Below are 23,906 nucleotides of genomic sequence, written 5' to 3' on the forward strand. Positions count from 1 at the left end.
AAAGGAACAGAAGAACCCAATATTGGCAATCAAAATCCTCTATCATTGCACACTCTTCTATACACCCGTGTGACAATGATGTCAAAAACTGGACTGATTGATTGATTACCTTCAGTAAACTAAAGGAGTAAAAAGAGGTAGTGGGGGAGTTGCTTTCACTGCGAGCAGCGACATAATGTGATTAATTGCGTGCCCTCCCCTTTCAAGGGGGAATCTCCTTGAAAGTGGTTGGGGGGACACAAACGATTCACTGACATGCCTGATACATACAAACAAAAGGAATCGGTCGCTACCCGGTGTGGGAACTGTCATAATGAATCTGGGCACTTCGGTGGCATTGGCTTGGAATGAGTAAGAAGAAAGTTATTTGTAATGGCACCTAACCAGTTTGGGTACTTAGAGAGAAAAAAAAAACGACACCAAAAATGGTTAATACTTTTTAAATTTATTATATTCCGAGTACTTTAATAATCTATCAGCATAATTCTTACGCTGGGAAATATATTTATTTATTATTATTATTTTTAATTGTAACTAAATAGTTTCACGTAAAGTAGAATATTTAATTTGATATCTTTCTATGAACAAATTTTTCTATGTTGATCGAAATGCGCTAGATGGCAGCACTTGTATACCTATGATCTACCGTATATTCCGGAGTATAAGTCGATCTTTGAAGCGCTAAAAAATAGTCTAAAATTTTAAGGGTCGATAAGCGGGCGTAATATCCTAAGCTTGAACGAAAGGCACAAATCAGCACTAATATTCACAATTTATTAGTATATATTATATACACTTCAGTTTTCACCTTTTAAAACCCAAGAATATCTTATTTATCAGACGAAAATAGTTCGGGGATTTAGTAGGAAGTTACATGTTTTTTCTTTCATTTTTTCCCCCTCCAGCTTTTCTTCCATATCCAAGCATTATTTATTTACAAACACGGGGCTGTCCATTTCTCGCGTAACCTATCGATGAATGGTGTGTACCTAAGTTGCTATGGCAACAGAGCCAATGATGTCATTGGATATGGAGTGATATTTTTAGAGAGGTGGCAGAAGGCAGTTTCATTGTGACAGCAATGATATTTGAGAGGCGGTGTAGAATTTATTAGCATGATGTAGTACATGGGGCATTGACTAACGAATAGTTTAACTGATTATCTCCTATGTAGCCTAGTTCATTACTCCATATCGCGTTCTACCTGTCCATCGGTCTGCTCTCTGTACCAAGAGAGGCAATGACGTATATTGCTGGGAGACAGCGTCACATGGTAAGCTCAAGCCGTTCTTTAGAACGTCTTGAATTCTTCTAACATATATTCTTCAAATACATTTTGTAGTAATATTTAAATGGATATAAATAAAGAATAAATTCCACAGCTTGGACAGTATTTTGAGGGGAACTGTAATTATTATTGTTTTAAACTCCGTGGCTAGATGCAGCTGCCCTACAGAATAGGAAGTGTGATCAAAAAGCCTGGGGACTGAACTAATATTTGGAAAATTATGAAGCTTACCCGCTATTTGGATGGATCTCTTTTGAAGTAGTGTCCTTGACACCATATACATCGATTCTGCAAATTCTGGAAGTGTTCCTGATAGGTTTCTTTTGGAAATGCTAATAGTTCCTGTCTCGCGCTCTAAATAATTATGCCAGTTGTTGTAAACTTTTCAATGGGGACGTTAAGCTTAGGAAACAAGAAAAAAAATCACAGGGAGCTAAATCCGATGAGTAAAGAGGATAAGGGACAGCAGTATTGGAGTGCTTGGCAAAAAAAATCTTGAATGGAAAATCGAATTGGGTCCGCTTATACCAACAGAAGGTTGTGTTAACTCCAATGGATATCTTTCTGTTGTATGGGATCAACTTCACCATGCAATGTTTCAATTTTATCAGGCGTGATGGATTCTTTCAAGACGACAACGTCAATTCTTTAACTGATGATCTCCAGGACTAAAACTCAGTATAGTCGTATTTCTCTCAAAAAAATAATCTGCGGCATTCATGTTCAACAGCACTCAAAGATCTACACAGGAACTCGAACCAAATAGAGTATGGTTGTATCCATACTTTATTTGGAAGGAAAAGTATACATTAAATAAGGTTTAACATTCACTTTCATATTTTCTTTAATACTGCCCAAGAAACGGTCAGTTTGTCCAAGTAATTTGACTACAAAAGGGTGGCTGCTGAAGCGAATGATATCTGAGTATGTGAAAGTCACAATCAATTTCTTGGGGGACGGGGTAATTGTAGCAACTCTAGTTGAAACTGAGACACAACAAGGCATATCTTATCACTAAAAGTATTATTTGTAAGTACTTATTTTTTGCATAACTAGCGGTTCTACAAGAAGCCTTAAATGAAATTCGCAATCTTACTCAGAAACAATGCTGAAATCTTGTTAGCAACCACATAAGAAACCGACCAAGTAACGAGGACACAGAAAAGGGAACTGCAAACGTCTTTCTTCTTGCCGTTTCCAAATCCAATAAGGTGCTACATCTCATCTTCGCTAGCTACTATATAATCTATAATCCATTTACCAGTCTGAGTCTTACGCGTAGGTGTTTGCATTATTTCCAGCGACTACGCAGGTGGCGCTTTCATCTGTACACATTTAGGTGGTTTCTTTGGAATGCATTTTTGTGCACGAGTTAAAGTAAAGGAAGAGTAACATGACCAGGAATTTTGGTTGAGAAATAGGGGTGGAAGTACCCGATAACACATTTCTACAACATGGAATCTCATCTCACAAGAAAACGAACAAATGTCAATGGACCAAGCTTAGCGAGTGAGTGGTGTGAGTCCCGAACTCTGCAAAGAATTCGGCAGCAGAATAAAGATTTTAAAAAAGAATTCAGACAACCTTGAGCCTTCCACACTAAATTGCTGACACATCCTGTAAGAATGCAATCAATCAGTCTTATCACAATTTCCTTATATTCACTCCCTGATGTTAGTGGTGTGGTCTGGCCTTGTTAAACTATCGAACAGCGGTTGTCGGGGTCTGATGCACACACCTGTGTCCTGTCTGTAGAAGTGGGTGTGTTCTGTCTGTGGAAGATAAACCCACTACCACCAGTCCAGTATTGAGTACTCGTTCTCGATTTAGAAATAAAAATAAATTTTGGATCATAACCTGCCCACTTTATACAACTATTGATAGGATATAAGGAGGGATGATGCAAGGGGTTTTAACCCCGAAATCAGTTTTTGTAAGCCGTACGACAATTCTCGGTCTGCACTAGCTACTGAACACTTATTCATTTAACCTGTCTTAAGCGAACAGGTGTGTCCAATATTCAGGTGGTTTCATGAGAACACAGGTGGTGATACAACTGTATTATTTTTATGCACGGTCACCTGGGATTCTCTTCGAAATATATGTATTTTAATTTGAATTGGGGGACTTTATCTTAATCGCATTATATAAGTTACCATTTGGTACAGAGAAACGGGTTTTTACACAGAATTCTACAAAATGGGAGGATTACTGCAAATAGCGATTACAGTCAGTAGTTTTTAATGAAGCCTATTTGTTATATACTGTACTTCACTTGAAAGGTGGACGTGGCAGAATGGAAGAACTTGCAAATTCGCAAGAAACCGATTAACACTTCCACCCCCCTCCCCCTAAAAGATCTTCAAAATCGCATCGCAGCAGTGACAGAGTCAAATAAGGCGATAATCACTGTGATTATCGCCTTGTTTGAGAGTGATGACAAATACAAGTGGAGAATGCTTAAAGCTTGAAGAGCTCAGAAGAGGAATTGCAAAGCATATTTCTTTTTCTGGTTATTGTGGAAAATAATATAAAGCAGAGAACATTTATGAAAAAAAAGTATGTTCTACTGAAAAGAGCTTACAAGTTATGATCTAAGACAGCTGAAGGAAAACGAATGTCTGTGGAATACCATGGAAGATTTATTGGTGGGTTGAGTGGTTAGATTTATCTGGTTTCTAGTGGGAAAGTGAATAATTTTTATTAGATCGTCACCGATAGCCAATTTTCCCGGAACTAACTAAGTTAGAGTTATGAACAGTGACTGATAACCTTAAGCCTTCCACATCCATAAGAACAGTACAGATAGATTTAAAAAATGTTTAGGTGCATATGAATTCTTCAAGAATTTAAGTAAAACAAAAATGGGAAAAAATAAGAGATATGTACATTTACTGGCCAAAAAATTAGATACTTTTGCAAATGGCGAAAACATATAATTAAATATGCGGTAATGCAAATGTAAGTTGTCAGAGAAGTCAACTATTTAAAGGTGTTTTTTCGCTTCCATTGGCGGTAATCATGACTCTTGTGGTTAGACAATATTTGTCACTTGTCTTTTCCCAGTGCATTTTGTAGTCAAGGTGATTTTTCCGATTTTCAGAAAGGTGTTATTTTTGGAGCACGCTTTAAGCAGCCACAATTGAGAAAAGAAAGGAAATCGCTGCTGTGTCGAAAGACTCAAACTCAACAGTATACGATGAGTGGAAGAAGAAAGGAAAATGCAGCTCTGAAAGAAATGTGGCAGAATGGTAGCACTCCAAGAACGAGACCGCAGGAATTTAAAGCGAATTTTACGTCAAAATAGAAAGCAGCGTGCAGAAAATAACTGAAAAATTCAATTTAGGCTAAAAGCGGCGGGAGTTGAAGAATCTGGAATTTTGCAGTCGTGTCCCTACACGAAAGCCATTTCTTTTTGTAAAAAATCGAAAGATTCAACTGGAGTGGAGCTGCAAAAGCCAAGACTGGCCTGTGGAAGAATGACAAGTCGTCATATGATCTGACGATTCTCGATTTACATTTTTTCCCACCAATGGTTTTAAGTAAAAGCGTGGCGTGAACCGCATGAAGCCATGCATCCAGACGGTCTCTTGTACACCACTCAAGCGGCTGGAGGTGGTACGATAGTATGGGGGTGTATTCTGTTAGTCGAATTGGGTCCACTTATACTGACAGGAAGTTGTGTTATCTCCAATGAATATCTTTCTGTTGCATGGGATCAACTTCAGCCATGCAATATGTCAATTTTATCAGGAACGTGATGGATTCTTTCAAGATGACAACGCAACTATCCACCCTGGAGAAATTGTATCTGAATATTCCCACCCAAGATTTCGAACATCTACCCTGGCTACCTAATTCTCCAGATATCAATCCAATTGAGAATGTCTAAGATATTTTGGAAAGAGCAGCTTCGCTTCGCAGTTCTCTACCGACCAATATAGCAGCTGACAAATATCCTGATGGAAGAATGGTGAAATTTGGAGCAAGACTCCTCTCAGATACCTTGTGGAATCTAAGGATTCCACTAGGTGTCTGAGAGGGACAATTCCGGCAAAAGGTCGCTCTACTAGATATTGAATAAACATTAATGCATTTTTGGCAACGGACTCTATAATATTTTTTGATTTCGAGCATAATATTACTAAAAATATAAAGTAGTTTTAAAAGGCAGTGTATTCATTCGACATTCCAGCAAACAGCAAATTGACAACAGAACACATGCAATTTACAGATTACATAAATATATTACAGACATTATATATGGCGCAATATGATCTAAGTTGCTGATGCGCCTAAAACGGTACAACTGACAAAAAAAAAAGCAATAAGGTCACATGACATTATCTATTAAGCTTACAGTTTAAACTCAACGTTTTTGAAAGCTGCGAAGGTTCCTTTACCCAAATGCTCTTCAGATGCCCAGGAATGAAAGGATGATATCTCTACAGGAGTTCCTGTTCCCGAAGAAGAAACGAAGCCAATTTGTTACTAGAGTATTTTGAAGATGACCTTTTTTGATTTCGCAAACGAGATTGGGGAAACGTCGGCAGGGAAGTTAACAATTTCAATGAGAGCCTAGAAATTGAAGGTGAATTTGCTTTTCTTATTTCCGAGGATGTACCAATAAATGATATCCCTCCCGGTCAAAAAGAGAAGTGAAAACTAGGTGAAGTACTGCTAGTTAGGTATCATTTAATGCTGAAACAATGACAAATCCTCAACTTCAATATGCAAGAAATCAGAGGAAATTTATACCAAAGACTGGATTTCCATTATTTCTAGCGGATATTTCATGAATCTAGATTTTGGAATTCTAAACATTTTATGAAAACTTTGGGACATATTGTTAAAAGAAAATTTCCGGGTATTCACAACCCTAATTGGAGTGTATGTTCAAACAAGGACATTTAGTTAAATTAGGCATTGAAAGAAGAATCTCAAAAAAGAAACAAGGAAAAAGTCCATTGCTAAGAGGAACAAGCGTTAGGTAAAGTTAGCAAACAAGACTATTTAAAGATAGGCAAAATTGAAAGGCTACAGCCTAATTATTCCTATATAATATGTAAATAAGATTGGTCCGTTTGCAATCTAATGGTCATTTTGCGGATCCATTTTAAAGTTGTAGCGTTCCTTTCATGATAGCAAAAACGGAGAACATTTCTTTAGATTGCACCTCCCCTTCCAGAATGGCTTCATAGGCTTCTAATCTGAAATAATCAGTGTCACAATAGTGGTAAGGAAACTAAGAAAATCACGTATCACCTATATAAATCATGTAATTCCAAGTTCCATGAAGGCTCAGCCATTCTTCTTTAGGAGGAAGGCATCCTTTGACGTTTGTTTAAGTTGATTTGCATGGTTGTCTCCTTTAATATTCTATAGGTATTTAAGATTTCCCAAGGGAATAAACCTGGCTTATTTTCGGTTTTACCAGTATGGCAATGCAAGCAAAGGATTCGCACATAGCCTGAGGAGAGCAGCATGGCCTGAATACGAACATCATCATCAGCGTTTTCAACTTGACTGGTAACTAGTGTTGACACCATAATGTATGCACACCTCTCTCGGAAAATATTGACGGTCCTTCCTCCATCAAGGCCAAAATAAGCAACCCATTCTAAAGTCTAAACAGTACACATCACTTGATCAGTTTAGCGCTCTACTTCACGTACAGTTAAGAACAGTGAAGGTATTTACAGTTGATCATTAATGTGCAGAATGAATGAATTTGGTCAATCCAAAAAGATTGAGTCAGACTGTCAATGAGAGGTGTTTTTGAGTATTGAATTTGCCAAGTTGACCACGAAACCTTCCTTCGGTTACTTTTTTCTAAAAAACCGATCACTAAACACCCTTACTTTCTTGGCTCTTCACAGGGTGTCCTATATACACAAAACCGTCAAATTAATTTTGCTATTTATATTTCTCTGCTATTGGATGAGGGAAGGAATGTACCAACAGCCCCGTTTAGTTTTCTGTAAATTTCGTTTATCCTATCTTTGTAAGCAGTAAAATCCAAACCAGAAACCGGAACTAACAAACCCAGTTCTGAAGAAAATAATGTTCAACTCTTAGATTAGCATTAAACACGCTAAGCTCTGTTGGCATAGAAGGAAAAATCCTTCTATGAAATTCATTAAAGGTCATCAAGTCCTTCTTAATCGACTTAAAAAGAGGTAAAGAAGTGTCGTGAACCTGACGACTTCACCAGATTACTTTGTTTGCAATTAAAAGCTCCCTCTGTATCACGATTTCGAGATGGTGTTTTCTGGCACTGCCAGAGAAAAAAAAAAGTGCCTCAAAACACTTGTATTCCCCTCCCACAAACTGCGATAAGAATAGCTTTGTTACAGGCGCAACCAGTCTAGGATTCATCCGCTCTTTTTCTTACTATGCTAGTCATGCGACTGCAGTCGGGTCCTTGTAGTTGTTTTCTTACGGCAAAGATTTCTTCATCCCTTTGACATGCAACTGATGGCACTCAACCAGTTTCAGCAACCGTTATACAAACAATATCATGTGAACTGTTGATTGCATCACTTAAGAGTTTTTATGTTTGTTCATGCTTATTAGCAAGGCTGAAACCATTTACTTGGATATAAAGTTGGAAGTGCCTCCCTGGTGGCGTCAGCTTGGCACGCGTCTTCTATTAGCAAAAAGGTTTTAGTTCGAGTCCAGTTGCAGGGCAAAGAGAATATTTGAACAGCGCTGAGTTAGCCAGTCTCTCTCAGCCAAGACAACAGGGTATTATCGGGCGGAATTCGTGATAAAATCAATCTCATCCACATCAGTTTGGTTTACAGTTTTGAATTTGCACGCTTTTAGATGAAATTTCTCAACTCTCATACAAAATAAAATATTAAACTCTTTAAAAAAGAAAAACAACACATTTATTATGCAAGTTTTCGCTCTGGTGATCATTTGTGAGAATGACTACCCATTTCTTGCTTTGGTTTTTCCCTTCTAATATCAACAAATTATTTTAGCCTGAATATTGCCTAATGCACACAATGCGACATGTCTGAACATGTTCCAACAGAGGAATCGCTTAATTTCGTGCAGAAGGCGCACAATAAAATTACTCGATATTATGTAGTTCTTGATGAGGTAATGTACATATTAATGTGCCTGCGTTCAACCCGATTGCTGACATATACTGGTCTACTAATCTTCGAAACATGTTAGAAGTGGACATTACTGAATTATTATGAATTAACGTAGATTAACCATTAATAGGTTTATAAACTTCTGAATAGAGTTGATTGACCCTCAAGAGCAGTGATAAATCCATTATTATTATTTTAACATTTTAGATAACAATCACATGGAATTGGAAAATTTTTTTGTAATATTTGTTAATATTATAAGGCTGTATTTCGTAAGGAATATTTGTTTCTAAAAAATTTCCTGACGTATTAAAAAAAAAGGGGAAACCTTTAGATAAAGAGTATTTCCCCTTTAGGCAACCACCCTATTTTAAAGTACATGTAAATGCGATACCACAATGTATTTCCATCCGACTGAGATATCTTGAAGTGACTGAAAACTAATATATTCAAATTACTATCAAATTCTAGGAATCATAAACATCCCACTATTTCAGTTAAATGAGTAGAATTCAAATGTAGTTTTGTCATCCGTATCTGCTGCTCCTTAAAGATGAGTATAACCGAAATCATTAAGAAATTGTATATGTAGAAAAGACTGACATTTTCACAAGGATTACTAGTTATACTCTGCACTTTCTATAGCATTAATGTAAATGCTTAGTCGGAACATTTTAAGGAGTTACTAAGAATAATACAATGCTGTGGGTAATTGATTCAATGAATATTTCTCCTTAACGGGATTACTCAAGAGTTGTTGTTAACCTGATACATTTTAAACGAATTGCGTTCATCTCAAATGGACTCACCTTTGGGATAAATTGTCTCAACATTTCTTATCTTTTCGAGAAACGAGTACCTTCTAGCTGAAGTGAGCAATTCCACTTCCATCAGGTCATCGGAAAACACGTCGCTTCAAAAGGAAGTTCCGAAACACCTTGCCATCATTGTATGTTACTCGTTGATAAAAACCAGGGCGTCGACGTGGGCACTTTCGCAAAGTGTAATGCTGCGGAGACCTAAACGTCGTTGTCATATATCTGTCTCACAGGATGGGGTGGGTACACTCGCAACTCCTAAAATGGCAATCATCTATTTCGCTTCCACTCACTTCGGGAAAACTGGCAACTCCAACGTGTGAACAAACACAGATCCAACTTCTGCCCAGCCGCCTCATTTTACGATCCCCCATAACGTGCATCGAAGCGGCCTCAAGTGTAGTTTTAGTGCAAAACAAACCCTTGTCCCTATCGTCATTCATATCCATAGCCTTTATCACTATCATTCATACTTAGCTTACGTAGAAGCCTCAGCTTTTTCAATGAATCACGTACGCCAGGCGTCATCCACCAGAGGCACGCGTTCGGGAAAGGAAGCTCGTGACGTAAGATGGGCACACACACAAGCTAAAATACCCTCCCGACTCGACGCCGAAGACCAAACTGGAAACGGTGAAGAACTCAACGTGTGCGTTCTAAAAACAGAGGAGGGGGGCACTTGGATGGGGGGGAGAGGAATGGGGAAGGGGTTTGAAGCACATGCAAGGCTGAGGGCGTGCCATCTAAGTGGGGAGGCCTTGTCGAAGGTTTGGCGTTCTTCTACTCGTACTTAGCCGTGTCAACCTCCGGAACGCGAGACCGCAGTTTCCGAAGGGGTTTCTTTAAACAGGATGTCCAGCGTCGGAATGCCTTCTTCGCGTCGTCGAGTGGAGAATGTATGCTGGCAGACTGGACGAACCGGTTAGGAAATAAACTCCCCTTTATCTCCCTCTCCCGAGAGCGACGAAGGAGGGGGATGCAGCATGGGAATGGTCCGTGAGGTGGTCGTAGATGTTTGTTCCAATTTAAACCGTGCGGACGGAAAATTGTTAGAAAAGCAGAGAGTAATGCACCTCCCGAACCCCACATTCTCTTTCCCCCTCCTTTAAACCTGATTGCCTCCTTCCACCTGGTATTTCCTGTGACTCGCATCTTCCTCAGTAAGGTGAGAACGTCCACAACTTAGTCTACCACGTATTTGGTCAGCTGTCTGGGAAGGGATGAACCGCAGGCAGAATTACTGGTTGCTACACGCTGGAATGTAGAATAGGGTTTAATTTCTACCCGTCTGGTATTTCCGTTCAGAGTGATGACCTCTTGAAAAGGTTAAAATACGGCATGCAATACAAAAGGAGAGGGTAAAGTAGTCGGTGGGAGAGTGCTAGCTTTGAAGAGTGGTGAATTCCATTGTTTGTGCGGAATGATTTGTTCCCTGATATAATTCTTATCTACAGTCCACTGAACATACGAGTTTAAACATCCCGGGCGAGGTTAAGCATTCCAAAAAAAATAAAATAAATAAATAAAATAACCATTCAATCTTAAAAAAAGCGAAACTGGTCTTTGCTCTTACGATTTGAAGGTATCTAAGGTCATTCAGGTTTCGTCTTTCCTCTCTTTTGCCCACTTAACAGAAGTGCAATAAAGGCTTGGCTACTGTTTTTGTCAACGTTTTTATTATAGAAAATGATGTATATTAAATGAAATTTAAATTAATATAAAATAAACAAAGAACACAAGTGAGTTCATTATACATTTTATGTGGGTCTTCATAAGAGAATGAGGATCAAGTTACTTGTGGCCCATTTAGAAAGGGTTGAATCTCGTTAATGAAGCTAGGAAAATTTAGGTCTCTAAAGGCAAGGTCCTATTCAACCAGTCTTAGAAAGAAATGCCATTTTTGACAAGCATTTTTAATACATCAAACAGATAAACCCACGTTAGAACACAAAATTTACAACCACACTATGCTTCACACTTTGACTTGCTTTAATTCTAATGTAATAGCTACAGTCTAGTACTTGTATATTCTGAATAGACAATTAGTTTTTCAGAACACGGAGTCCCCAGATGAAAATCTTTAAGTTTTTCTGAAGGTTTTAAGGAGAAAAAGATGGATAAATTATATCTAATTTCTTATTCTTCTTCCAAAGCTTAATCTCATCTTTGAAGTGGACTTTAAGACCTTAGAAAAACATTTTTTATATAGAAAAAATATTATGCCTAATGTAAATACCAACGTAAAATAGTTTGGGGTCGTTGAAATCTTCAAAAGGTGGCACTATTCAAGATTTAAAAAGGCTACAGTCATTTCTGAAATCACAGTTACAAAATATTCCGATTATTTTTTACAGTAATTTATTCGTTCAGCAACAATACGGGTGGCAATCTATTTTATGTGTGGTCTTAGTGCATTGCTATGCACTGAAGAATCCAGTTACCAAGATAATCTAGGTACTGTGGAGAAAAACTGTTTCAATTCTGTCCAGACTTCATAGGCAAGAACTGTTCTTTCTTGGAAGGAACAGCGTCACTGAACCCACAAGAAATGTTACGCCAATGCAGCATTTTTGTGTGCCGAAAGGTAAGCGTGATTCATCTGGAAGGATTGGTTTATGACTTCCATTACTCATGTGTGATCTCAGCCATTTCTGTGAGGGCCAACTTCTTGGAACTAACGTGAACCGAATAACACTTATACACCCACACCTCGTAAAAGCAGTTGTACTCCAAAGGGTTTCGAAAGCACTGGTTACGATGAGACACCAGCTATTTCGTAAGGGATCGATTAATTTGCCAAACATACCTGCCCTCTTAATAATTAAGTTATCAAACCGGAACAGTATGTTACCGGACTCTTCTCACTGCACTTTATTCAACAGAGATTCATTCATTAATTTGAACTTAAAGACCATAGCTTTGTTTCAAAGTCTAGTTAAAGTCAAATTACGTAGTGCTATAAAATGGATTATCTTTAAGTTTAACAATATTGCCAGTCTAGCCATTAACAACCCATACAAATGTGCTCTCTTGCCATCAAATCTCCAGTGATAAATTTAAGCATAATGGATAAATATTAGAGAAGTATTAGTATGGGTCTAAAAATTGTGTGGTCGATTTTGCCTGATTTTCTGGATGAAATAATAAATTTCCGGGAGGGAAACCTATGCAACCCTTTCCTTAGACCACTAGCTCAGTCACGTTGTGAAAAAAGGGCATAAAAATTCCTTGACGGGATTCGAACCGATGTAGGTAATTTGATAATTATATCCACTGTGCCACCTACAAGGGCCAATGAAACTAAAATGTTGCTCTCTTGCCATTAGATGAAAAAAGTCAATGCTTTTGACAGCGAGACCATCCTTTGTAGCATATTTTTAAAGTTAATTCATTAACAGAACACGCCCACTCTTTCACAGTGTAAACTCGTTATAAATACTTTATTGTAGCTCACTAGTTTATCTTGCAAAGAGTTAAAATGATCACGTATTTTTACAAATGGGATCCAAATCTGATACGAATAACGCTCATAGGTGAAAATATCAGATGTAAATCATTGAATAAAGTTAATTCCATTCTGAAATTTTTAAAGAACATTATTGAAAAATAAAAAGTCAAAATTTCTTTCGCTTTTTATATCAAGAAAGATAGTTAATAATAATACTAATAAACTTGTTTAAATAACTAGAATCTTTTGCAAGACTAGATAAGTTAAAAACTGTGCTATCAGCTTTCAAATCAACTAGATCATTGGACATTAAATAAGAAAAAGAAGAGCTTTTATTCTCGAAGAGACCTTTAACCATGTTTGGACTCAACATGCCAGTATGGAGCATACCAACGATAGCTTTGCTAATATATTACTCGACAAGTTTTCTTTTTGCTGGAAATACTTCACCACGAGAACCTGTGTGGGCCCTCACTGTTATGATCGCTCCTCAGGAATGAGAAGAGAACTCGCGCTACATAGACGCTGTTATTAGCACGTTGAAAGAAACTATCTCACGCATGGTAACATCGCTACCAAACTGCGAGTAAAACCCTACCACGTTGCTGCTCGTCGGCAAACTGCATTCCATCGGCCATTCTCAGATCAAGGTCAATCCATCGTCCCAGCCACTGACCGCTTCACTAGCGAAGGCTCTCAAACATGACAAGTTTTTGCATCTTCGTCCCAACCCTCCCATTCCTTGACCTCTGTCGTAACACTTACGTTCCCCGTTTTCTACGCCCGAGGCAGAAATTGTCTGGTTCGCCGACCCGAGCAACAACCTTATCTCAAGTATGTGAAGAAAGCCATCCCCGGGATTCCTGAAACGACAGAACATGAGATCTTAGCAGGCGACCGTATGTATGTGTCTGGATTTTTGCGCCTTATCCCCCTTTTCCCCCTCCCTCCCTCTCCCCTTCTTCCAGGGGTTAGGTGAAGTGACGATAGCGGTATTGACATGAATTAAGATTTGGTTGCCTGGAAAATCAAGATAATTACTTCACAGATACGTTTCTGCACTCAAAAATGTTTGGCTTGTCGGGGCGCTGAGAAGCCATTCAAGAAACTCCACAGAACATTTTGCTGGATGTGTGGGGTGGAGTGCCCCAAGTGGGATCTGCATACTTGGAGAACGCAGCGAAATAACGAAGGAAACGTCGCAAAAGGAATTTTACTATGATTCTGTTAACTGATGATCATATTAGTTAAATGAGCCCACTTAAAATAGGTTTTTCTTTTAATTGTTATTCACACTAATACATCAAGTTTATATGCCAGCCAGTGAGGACGGTGTCACCAGAATTTTTGGGAATGCTAAGAACGAACTACAAAAGAGCAGACCCCGAGCTGATATATTTCTCTGAGTTAATGATCAGCGAAAACCACGTTACTGGCTTAGCTTTAAAGTGGATTCATTGCTTTCTGAATAACAGGCACGTATCTTTTTCAGAAATAACAAGTTAGGAAGACGTACGTACTTCGCGTTACATTTCAGGCGTGTTCGATTATCAAATAACGTACCTCAGGGGGTTTAAAAACTTCTATACTGTTCTCAAGAAGTGCTTACCAATATGTGATAGGTAGCCGTAAGGTTGGAATGTTTGTGTAGGAGGGACCTGGAGGTGGGAGTTATGGAATCGGTCCTAAAACCTTTTCAGGGAACAACAAAACATGTGCTGGAAATATGGTGGCTGTCTTTCCCTTCTTGAGTAATATCCGAAGGATATTTTCATTGACATATAGATCAGATTTCTATGGGTGGGAACTGGGAAAAGGTAATATGGAATCATAATTGGGCTTTAAACCTTCACCGGACACGAAAACTTTAGCGAGAACATATTCTGAATTTTTTTTTTTACATTTTGTTTGTTGGATTTCTATTTGTCAGATTTTAATGAAATTCGGAGTAGCTCAACAATTTGTTTACAGAAGAGTTAAATATAAAATTTCATAAAAATCTGTTCACTGGTAATTGAGTTGATACATGTGAACGGACAGACGGACGGAAATCATGAAAACAATAAAAGCTTTCGCCTAAAACAAGTTTTTTATTTGATTTTTTAAGATAATAGAAGTCAAAAATAAATTAATAACTTTTTGCCAATTAATTAATTGAGAATTAATTAACTATATATAATATCTTATATAAAAGAGTAATTCTTTTCACTTCACCAGAACATTTCATTCATGGATTTTTACTTCACTTATTTCCTCTTGGATTTCAATTACGTAAAACTACGTTTACATCTGAATAAATATATTAGAATTTGAAAGAGATACGTGTCTAATTGACAAATATCAATACGAATTGCATAAGATGCCTCTCGCGTTTACATTTCTAAATACATTTTGTATACAGCGATTTTACCCCATACATTCATACAAGTTGCGTGATTTGTGACGTACGAGCTCTAATACAGGTACCTACACGTAAACGTACCTTAATATACAGTAAATATATGCGCAATTTATTTTTAACTCTTGGATTTTAATAAAAATTGAAGTGCAGCACGCATTTCATGAATATTCTGTAATTAATAAAATAAACGAATATTAATAGTTCATTATTTGTATATTTAGTAAATTAATAATAAAAGTACTCTTCAGAAAGCAGCCAGTTTTAATATGCGCAGTGCTTTAACTGAGAATTATTCTATTCTGCGCATTCCCCATTCATTCTTCCACAGCCATAAAATTTTCAGCACGTGGCGAATTACCGCATAAAATATATTTATGGAAAACAAAATTCCAGTTTTAGTAAAATGTCTATTCATCCGATTTAAATGAAATATATTGCTTAACAAAACTTTTTAAAATTGCCAATACAGTATAAGATTTCACGCGATTCTGTTAATGGTAGTCGAGTTATAACATTTGGGCGGACTCAGCAACGTTGAAAAAGGCCCATAAAAATTCCTCACTAATTAAAGGGATTCCAGCTCAGGTCTTTTCCACCTGGCGTGGGGAGGTCGGCGATTCTACCAACTATACTACCCACGAGGGTGGTCTGACCGTGCTTCTTCACTTCACTGGATTATGAACGGATATCAAGAACTTCTCAGAAGAGTTTTACAGTCCTATCTGATAGGAATTCTCTCTAGAAGCGGACCCATCACAAGTACATGCACATACACTGTGCTGCCACTTTATTAGGTACACCTACCTAGTAGCGTTCTGAACCTCCTTTAGCCTTCAAAACAGTCTGAATTCGTCTAGGCATGGATTGAACAAGATGCTGAAAACGTGCAGGAATGGAGTACCATGCAGACATGAGTGTGTCACGCAGTTCCTTGAGATTCGACGGAGGTGTAGACCTGCATCGAACAGCCCTTTTCAGCTCTTCCCAAAGATGTTCATTAGGATTGACATCCGCGAACTGAGCGGGCCACTGCAGCAATGAAAAGTCATTGTCATTTTCCTGGCCATTCCATAGTGATTCAGGCTTTGTGCACATTGGCGCATTATCCTGCTGGAAGTAACCATCTCACTGAGGATAAACTGTCAACATGAACGGATACACTTGGTCAGCAACGATGTGGTATTTAGACGTGAATCTATGGGTATCAATGAACCCAACATGTGCCAAGAAAACATTCCCCACCACCTTGCACAGTAGTCTTCAGACATGACGGGTCTATGGATTCATGTTGTTTTCGCCAAATTCTGATCCTTCCATCAACATTATGCACCAGGAACTTCGACTCGTCAGACCAAGCAACTGTTTTCCAATCCTCGATAGTCCAGTGCTGGAGTTGCTGTGCCCACAGGAGGCGTGCTCTCTTCTTCATTGATAACAAAAGGTACGCAATGTGGCCGTCGGCTGTTGTAGCCCATTCGCGACAAAGTGCGACTAGTGGCCCGTTGCGATATTTGTTCTGCGCACCAAGGTTGTATTCTGACGTGATGTGCGACATCGTGGCCCGTCTGTTTGCTTGCACAATTCTAGCCATCCTCCTCTGACCTCTCTCAGCAACAAGTAGGGGTCCAGCGGCTAAATGGCCAGAAGAACAACGGTACATAGCACTATACATATACAATATCCACACACTTTTAAATCTCTGGCCTTTCCAGTGAACTGGCACACCTACAAAGAAAGCAACGCGGAGATGGGGGAAACCCCTGGTGCCTCTTGACACTAAATACACTCTACACTCTCATCAACAAGCGATTTTCTTCCACAGGAGTGCAGTTGAGAGGATGTTTTCTGTTCGTTGCACCACTCTCGATACACCCTTGAAACTGTGGTGCGTGAAAAGTTCAGAAGAACTGCCGTTTCAGAGATGCTTTGTCCAGCACGTCTTGCACCTACTACCATGCCACGTTCGAAGTCCGTTAGATCACTCCTTTTCCCCATTCTTGCTACGGTTTGTATGCTTAAATGATACCAGAACGGTTGTTCTGCTGCATTTATATCCTCAACTGTGGTCATGTGACTTGCAACGTTGTGGGACAAACCATTTGTGTGCACAGCAGGGTTGTACCTAATAAAGTGGCAGCACAGTGTATATTTGTTTGTACACTAATGCTAGGAGCATAGTAAATAAAATCTTAGTTAAGTCATCATAGGTGGATATTATACGAATATCACAAACATGGTGCCATTCAGATACAGGGGGATGCGGTGATTACGTAAAGGAGAGTCAGGACAGGAGTGGTAGGAGTTATGAACTTGGTTATGAGGCACGTAGAGTCTCAAGCAGTGCAATCTATTGACATAGTGGACAGTATAATGTTGAGTTGGTTTGGCGATATGAGGATACCAGAAGTATATAAAATTATAACTGGGAGCTAAATGATTTTGCAATAATTGAGAAGAGGAAGGGAAATTGTGGAAGCTAAAAGTAAATAAAGCAACAGGGGCTGATGAGATCTTCCAATTATACTAAAATATGCGGCGAAGAGGTAAAATAAACATTTAGTCATAACTGGCGGAGCATTCCTGGATTCAGGGAAGGTCCCTATAGATTAGAGATGTGCAAATGTCCCAGGTGCCGTCTGACACGAACATACCTTATGTCTTCCCCTACTCAAAGGAGATGAAAAGGTGAAGCGAGTAATTTCAGACTTGTAAGCTTGGCCTCTATTCCAGGGAAAATAATGGAATTAATGGTTAAAGAAGTAATTCTGTTATACGGAAAGAGCGCGCGTTTGTTAAGGGGAGATCTTATCTGACCAATCTGATTAGCTATTATAAGACAGTGACAAAGGAAATGGATGCAAAAAAATAATTCTGACATTATATAAATCTTTTGATGCTGTTCCATATGTAAGATTGTTGTACACATTAGAGCTGGGTGGAACAAGTGACCTGTGGATAAGAGAATGGTTGGGTGGTAGAAGACTAGTTATTAATGGGCACTGCTCTCTTGGACTTATATTATAGGTGGAATCCCTCACAATAAAGGGCCCTTTATTGTTTTCAATATTTATTAACATACCGATGAAAGCGTATTAAGTTTAACATCCAAATTTGTTGTGATACAGAGGTTGACAAGTCAGTTAATGCCATAATCGGGGTATGATACTGCAACAAGACCCGGAGAAATTAAAAGGATGAGTTGAAAAGTGGTAATTCGAGTTTAACTTTGATAAATGCAAGGTACTGTACATGGATAAGAGTAATTCCAGAATAACATACTAATTGCACGGTATCGTACTCAAGGTAGTGTGCGTTTTACAGTCCGACATGAATCCCTCTATGGATGTTAGGACAGCTATGGGGTTCTGGCAATGATATACAGGAATTTTGTCAGAAGAGACAACGAGGTAATTATCTCATTATGCATTGGTTAGACAACACTTGGAGTACTGCATGCAGGTCCGGAATCCCAAGTTTAAGAAGGATGTAGATATGTCGGAATAGAAGCAGATAAGAACAAGAAGATTAGTCAGTGGCAGAAATGGGTACTCATACCAAAAACAGATTTCAGTTCTGCAAATTGTGGAGTCTGGAAATTAGGCATCCTGCGAGGAGACCTGTTCAAATGTTTAAGGTTTAAAATGGATTTAATAAACTAAATACTGGTAGCATCGTTACTGTTTCTCTGATAACACACATAAGCGAATATAAATTTAAACTGGGCGAAAATTTGCTCAGACAAAGAGTAACCGATTGTTAAAGTAAAAAACGGGTTCTGAAAGTCCAACCAAATGCGATACCTTTCGATTGTATAGACAATTCGAGGCCAGGAGAAATATCTGAAGAGCTGTACAAGGTCGACCAAGGTTACAACATCAGCAAATAACTGATATCTCGCCAGATATTAGTCAGCATTGGTAGTTGATAGCACAGCAACTTTTCTGAGTTTAACTTCACAATTGTAGTTCTTAGGTTGTGTGTGTGTGCGTGTGTGAGATAGTTTTCGCATACATCACGACCTAGGTATTTTCCCTCTTGATTTATTGCCAGACACAAAGCGTTTTAAATGGTGTCAGGATGATGTCAACTGAACCAAGAGCAGTGATCCAATATTATGTTTATGACTGAGTCCAGATCTAGTTTACAGTCCTACAGTAATTTTCTGGAGATAAAAGAGAAACCCAACATCATCTTGGATCCCATGTGAGAATTTTTAGGAGTGCAGTAGGATCCACAATTCCTTCTAATGTACGATACTTCCCTCCCGTATAGGATGCAACTCGTGCAGAATTTTCTTCGGAGAGGAGTTTCCAGGATGGAGTGGCTACCGAGGTCTCTGCACTGAATCCCGTTGAACATGTTTGGAGACAGGTTTCGAGTCGTCAACCACCCCCAGGACCTTTCAAGAGTTGCGAAATGCTTTCCCAAAAGAGTGAGCTTCAGCACCACCAGGTCTATTGAACATTCGTATTATCAGTACGAGATCCCCTTTTGAGTGTGATTCCTGACATCCAAAACGTGATTACCGGGGAAGGGAGGGGGGAACATCCTCCTCTAATAAGGTCCTGCTCTGCTGCACTCATTTTCCGATACGCATGAGCTAATTAATTTGAATATTTAAGAATAGACAGATAAATTTACACACGGCTCAGTCGTAATATAAGGTATCACCCCATACCTATTATAAATAATTGATAAAAATCATTTTATTGTTTTCCAGGATGGAATGGCTACCGAGGTCTCTGCACTGAATCCCGTTGAACATATTCGTTGCTGTTGTTTAGTCGACTCACAGACAAGCACTTCATTGACTTTTCAAAACTTAATATATTAATGTCATTGTTAAGAGACACTTTTAGTTTTCTTTCCAGTTTAAAAGCTTCGGGATTCTGTGTTAGATAGAAACTCCAAACAATCATCTAGCATTTATCTGCCATGTGAAGGAATGTTGTATGGGCCAGGGCGATAAGGGAAGCTAGTGGTGAATGTACCTGTTATTGGTTCTCACAGGATCCCATCTCATTCATGCAGCCTTTCGGACATTCCAGATAGGGAGATGGGCATACTACACCCGGCATAATAGTTCATTAAGCACTGCATGATGAAGCATTGTTCTTTCTTCGTGTTATAGACCAAGCCGCGCTATTAATAGAACAGATACCAATCAGTTTCCTCCAAACTAAGCCGACCGGGCTAGCCGAGTGGGTAAAGTACCTGCCAGGCAACCCAAAGGTCGCGGGTTCGATTCCCGCCTCGGGCTTGGATCAAAGTACTGCAAAAACCTTAGGAGGTGCAATATGGCCACAGAAGCCGATGCGCCAACAACTACCAAATCAATCAATCAACCTCCAAACTATCCATCCTTTGCACTTATCATTCCACATGCCTGAATGCTTCTGCATTTAACCATCCATAACGTGTATCAATGATCAAAACTGACTGGAACAAAGTTCCGGTTGTAAATAAAATACTTCAAAAGCGTCCTGGAGAGCTATAGTAAAACAGTCGAATTTTATTTAACATTCGTATTATCAGTGCTTAGTGTTTCAGTAGTTCTAATTTTAGGTGCTGAATACCAGAACGTAATTAATATACACACATTACACATTTCACAACCCTCCATTTATAATGCAAATAATTTCAGCGTGTTGCTGCATCTTGATTGATTAAATATCCCTCGAGGTTACTTTCATGGAATGCATAAAACTTATTGTACTCTTCAGTGAACAGAGTATATTTCACGTTAACCTGCATTGTTCGTTCTATAACTCTGTTATTTAAAAACAATGGAAACAGCGCTGAAATTATAGCAGCCTGACTTTTAAAAGCAAACATAATTTTCATATTTTATGCGTGCTGCCATCTGTCGATTGTATCGAAAAGAAATACGAAAATGGAGAAGCATAAAATTAAACGCATACCGAACATTCTTGTGGTCATCAGTTGCAAAACGGAAATTTTGTAACTCGCTCGACAAAGCGCGTGCAGTTTAAAGTTACCGTGTAAAATTCGTCCCGCTTAACATGCAGTCGTGTACACGTACAGAAGGGGAGGCGTAAATACTATAATCCAACAATTAGCTATCGGGTTACTGACAACTGTATCGGGTGGAAGGGGGGGGGATTCTAAAAGTCTTCCTTTGGATAGGAAAGGCAACTCGAAACTGATTTTCTCCTTTAGGATGCTTCAGCACGCGTGGAATTTCGAAATAAGGAAACGTTTGAGGATGGGGAGGGGAGTATAATCAAGTTAGAGGCAAGGTGCTTCGCTCCCCCCGTGTACAATTTTTCGCACACAGTCGAAGAAGGAATAAAAGGGAATAGTAGGGTGACGGGCAGCTAGATTATATCACTGCTCGTGCATTCAACGCCCGCTGACGACATGCAAATCATCGAGTGATGCAGAGTGTACACCTACACAACACGATAGGATCATCCACCAGTTCACAGTCTCGCGTAACAGGAGACGAGAAGCACCATATCATAAAGCGATACCACTATAGCGATGAAACTGAACCCGCGATAACGGCTGAGGGAACTTATTGACCACACGGGCGCGCGTATCGAGATAAAATATATTTAGATGGAGAACTGAATAGAATATTAGTCCAAACGATAGCTTTCGGATTGGTAGATTTAGATCATGTGACGCGACCAGATAAACGTCCTGTACGTATCGTCAATCTATTGTGCATTATCAAATCCCTTCTTAAATACAGTAGATGTTTGTTCATGGTAGATATCATTCGAAAATCTTTGACCAGGAATCCAATTTATGATATTAACCAAAATTTAACGAGTTAATTATTACGTAATTAAGCGTTTGTGCGAGTAACTGACATTGTAAACCAGATATTATAAGAACAAAGAAAAGTAGAATCAATAGTATAATAGAAGAGTTCCATGTGCTTTTCATTAAGGTTATCATTTTATTAAAACCACTCTTATATCACTTATTCCGTGATCCTTTTGATAGAAAAACTCATCGAAGTGATATAGATGGAATTTAATAAAATATAAAAATTATTGTAATTATAGTATAACTCTTTAACATTTATTGAGCACGCATGCTCAAATATCTTTGAATGAACTCGACTTTTCAAAAACATATTACGAAATTAATTTCACAAGATGGTATGCGTGGGTTAGATCAACTTGTGGAGGAGTAATAGTGGCATGTGATGCAAGAAAGCAAGCGTATGAGCTTATGTAGAATCAACCATAAAAAAAAAAAAAAAAAATACATAACCATTCCCTCTAAAAGTTTGTTCAGTTCCTCCTTGAATTTATATAAGGTATCAACCTCCACAACGACAGATGAAAGCCTGTTCCAGCAATTAACCACCCGCTGGCAAAGGGCAAATTTCCGCACATCTATTCTACATCTGTCCTTTCTTAATTTGAATTTATGCCCCCTTAGGTTCGTAATCTGAGCAAGCGGAAGAATCCCATCACAATTCAGCGTGCTCAACCCATTCAAGGCCTTACATACCTCAATCAGATCACTTTGCAGGTGCCTAGACTCCAGCCGCTGCAATTTGCAGAACGTAAGCCTCTCTTGGTAAGAGGATCCATTCATTCCCCTCACCAATCTTGTTACCCTTCTCTGTACACGCTCAAGCAAATCTACATCTTTCCTAAAATGAGGCTTCCAGACCTGTATGCAGTACTCAAGGCATGGCCTTACCATTGCCTTATACAAAGGGATAATCACCTTTTCCCTGCTAGCAAAATTCCTGTATATTATTGACCATAACCCATGACCTGTTCTGGCAGTCTGTCTGCACTTCTCAAAGAACTTCATATCTGACTGCACAATTACTACCAGGTCTTTTTCATTTTCTACCACCCTAAGTGTAGTACCACACATTGGTACACTTCTCTGGGGTTACTTCTACCCATATGCAGTACTTTGAATTTGTCAATGTTGAACTTCAGTTGTCACTTCTCAGCCCATCTGTCCAAATTTTCTAGATTCTGTTGCAGTAGCACACTGCCATTACTATCATTAACAACCCTGTCAACCTTTGTATCATCTTTGTATCAAACTTGGACACTATGCCTAATATACCTTCATCAATATCATTGATAAATACTGTATACAAAACAGCAGTGGGTCTCCACTAATAACATTAGTCCATGAAGATCAGCGTCCATTGATTACCACCCTCTGTCTTCTCCCACTCAACCACCGTTTTATCCATTGTAGCAACTTACCCTTAAAACAATTCTGTTCCAATTTGTGCAATAGTCTTCCATGCGCAACAGTGTCAAAAACTTTCCTGAAATCCAAGTATATGATATCAAAATTATTCTTTGCATCCAGTTCCTTTGCGACTACATCATAGTATCCAATCAAATTGGTCAGACAAGACTTCCCCTAAACAAACCCATGCTGTGTCTGAATTATTGCTGCAGTCTTGTCTAGATGATCTCGCAATGCATCTTTAACCAGTGACTCCATTATTTTCCCCGGAACAGAAGTCAAACTAACAGATCTGTAATTGCTCGTGTCACCCTTTGATCCCCCTTTGTGAACTGGGGATACATTTGTGCACATCTCCAGTCTCAGGGGACTTCCCCTGAATCAAAGGAATCTTTCATAATTATGGCTAAGGGTTTGCTTAGTTCCTTTGCCGCCTCCTTTAATATAATTGGATAGATCCCATCCACCCCAGGAGCCTTTCTTATGTTTAACTTCAACAATTTCTCCTCCACTTTGTTCTCAGTTATTACAAAATCATTAAGCAACCTGTTACAGTTTGATAAACTTCTGGCATTTTCCTCCCTTAATAACTCCTCATGTGTGAATGAGGATGCAAAATACTTATTCAGTGTGTTAG

Source organism: Mastigoproctus giganteus, chromosome 12 (assembly GCF_048544385.1).
Source record: "Mastigoproctus giganteus isolate SK-2022 chromosome 12, ASM4854438v1, whole genome shotgun sequence".
Classification (NCBI taxonomy): domain Eukaryota; kingdom Metazoa; phylum Arthropoda; class Arachnida; order Uropygi; family Thelyphonidae; genus Mastigoproctus; species Mastigoproctus giganteus.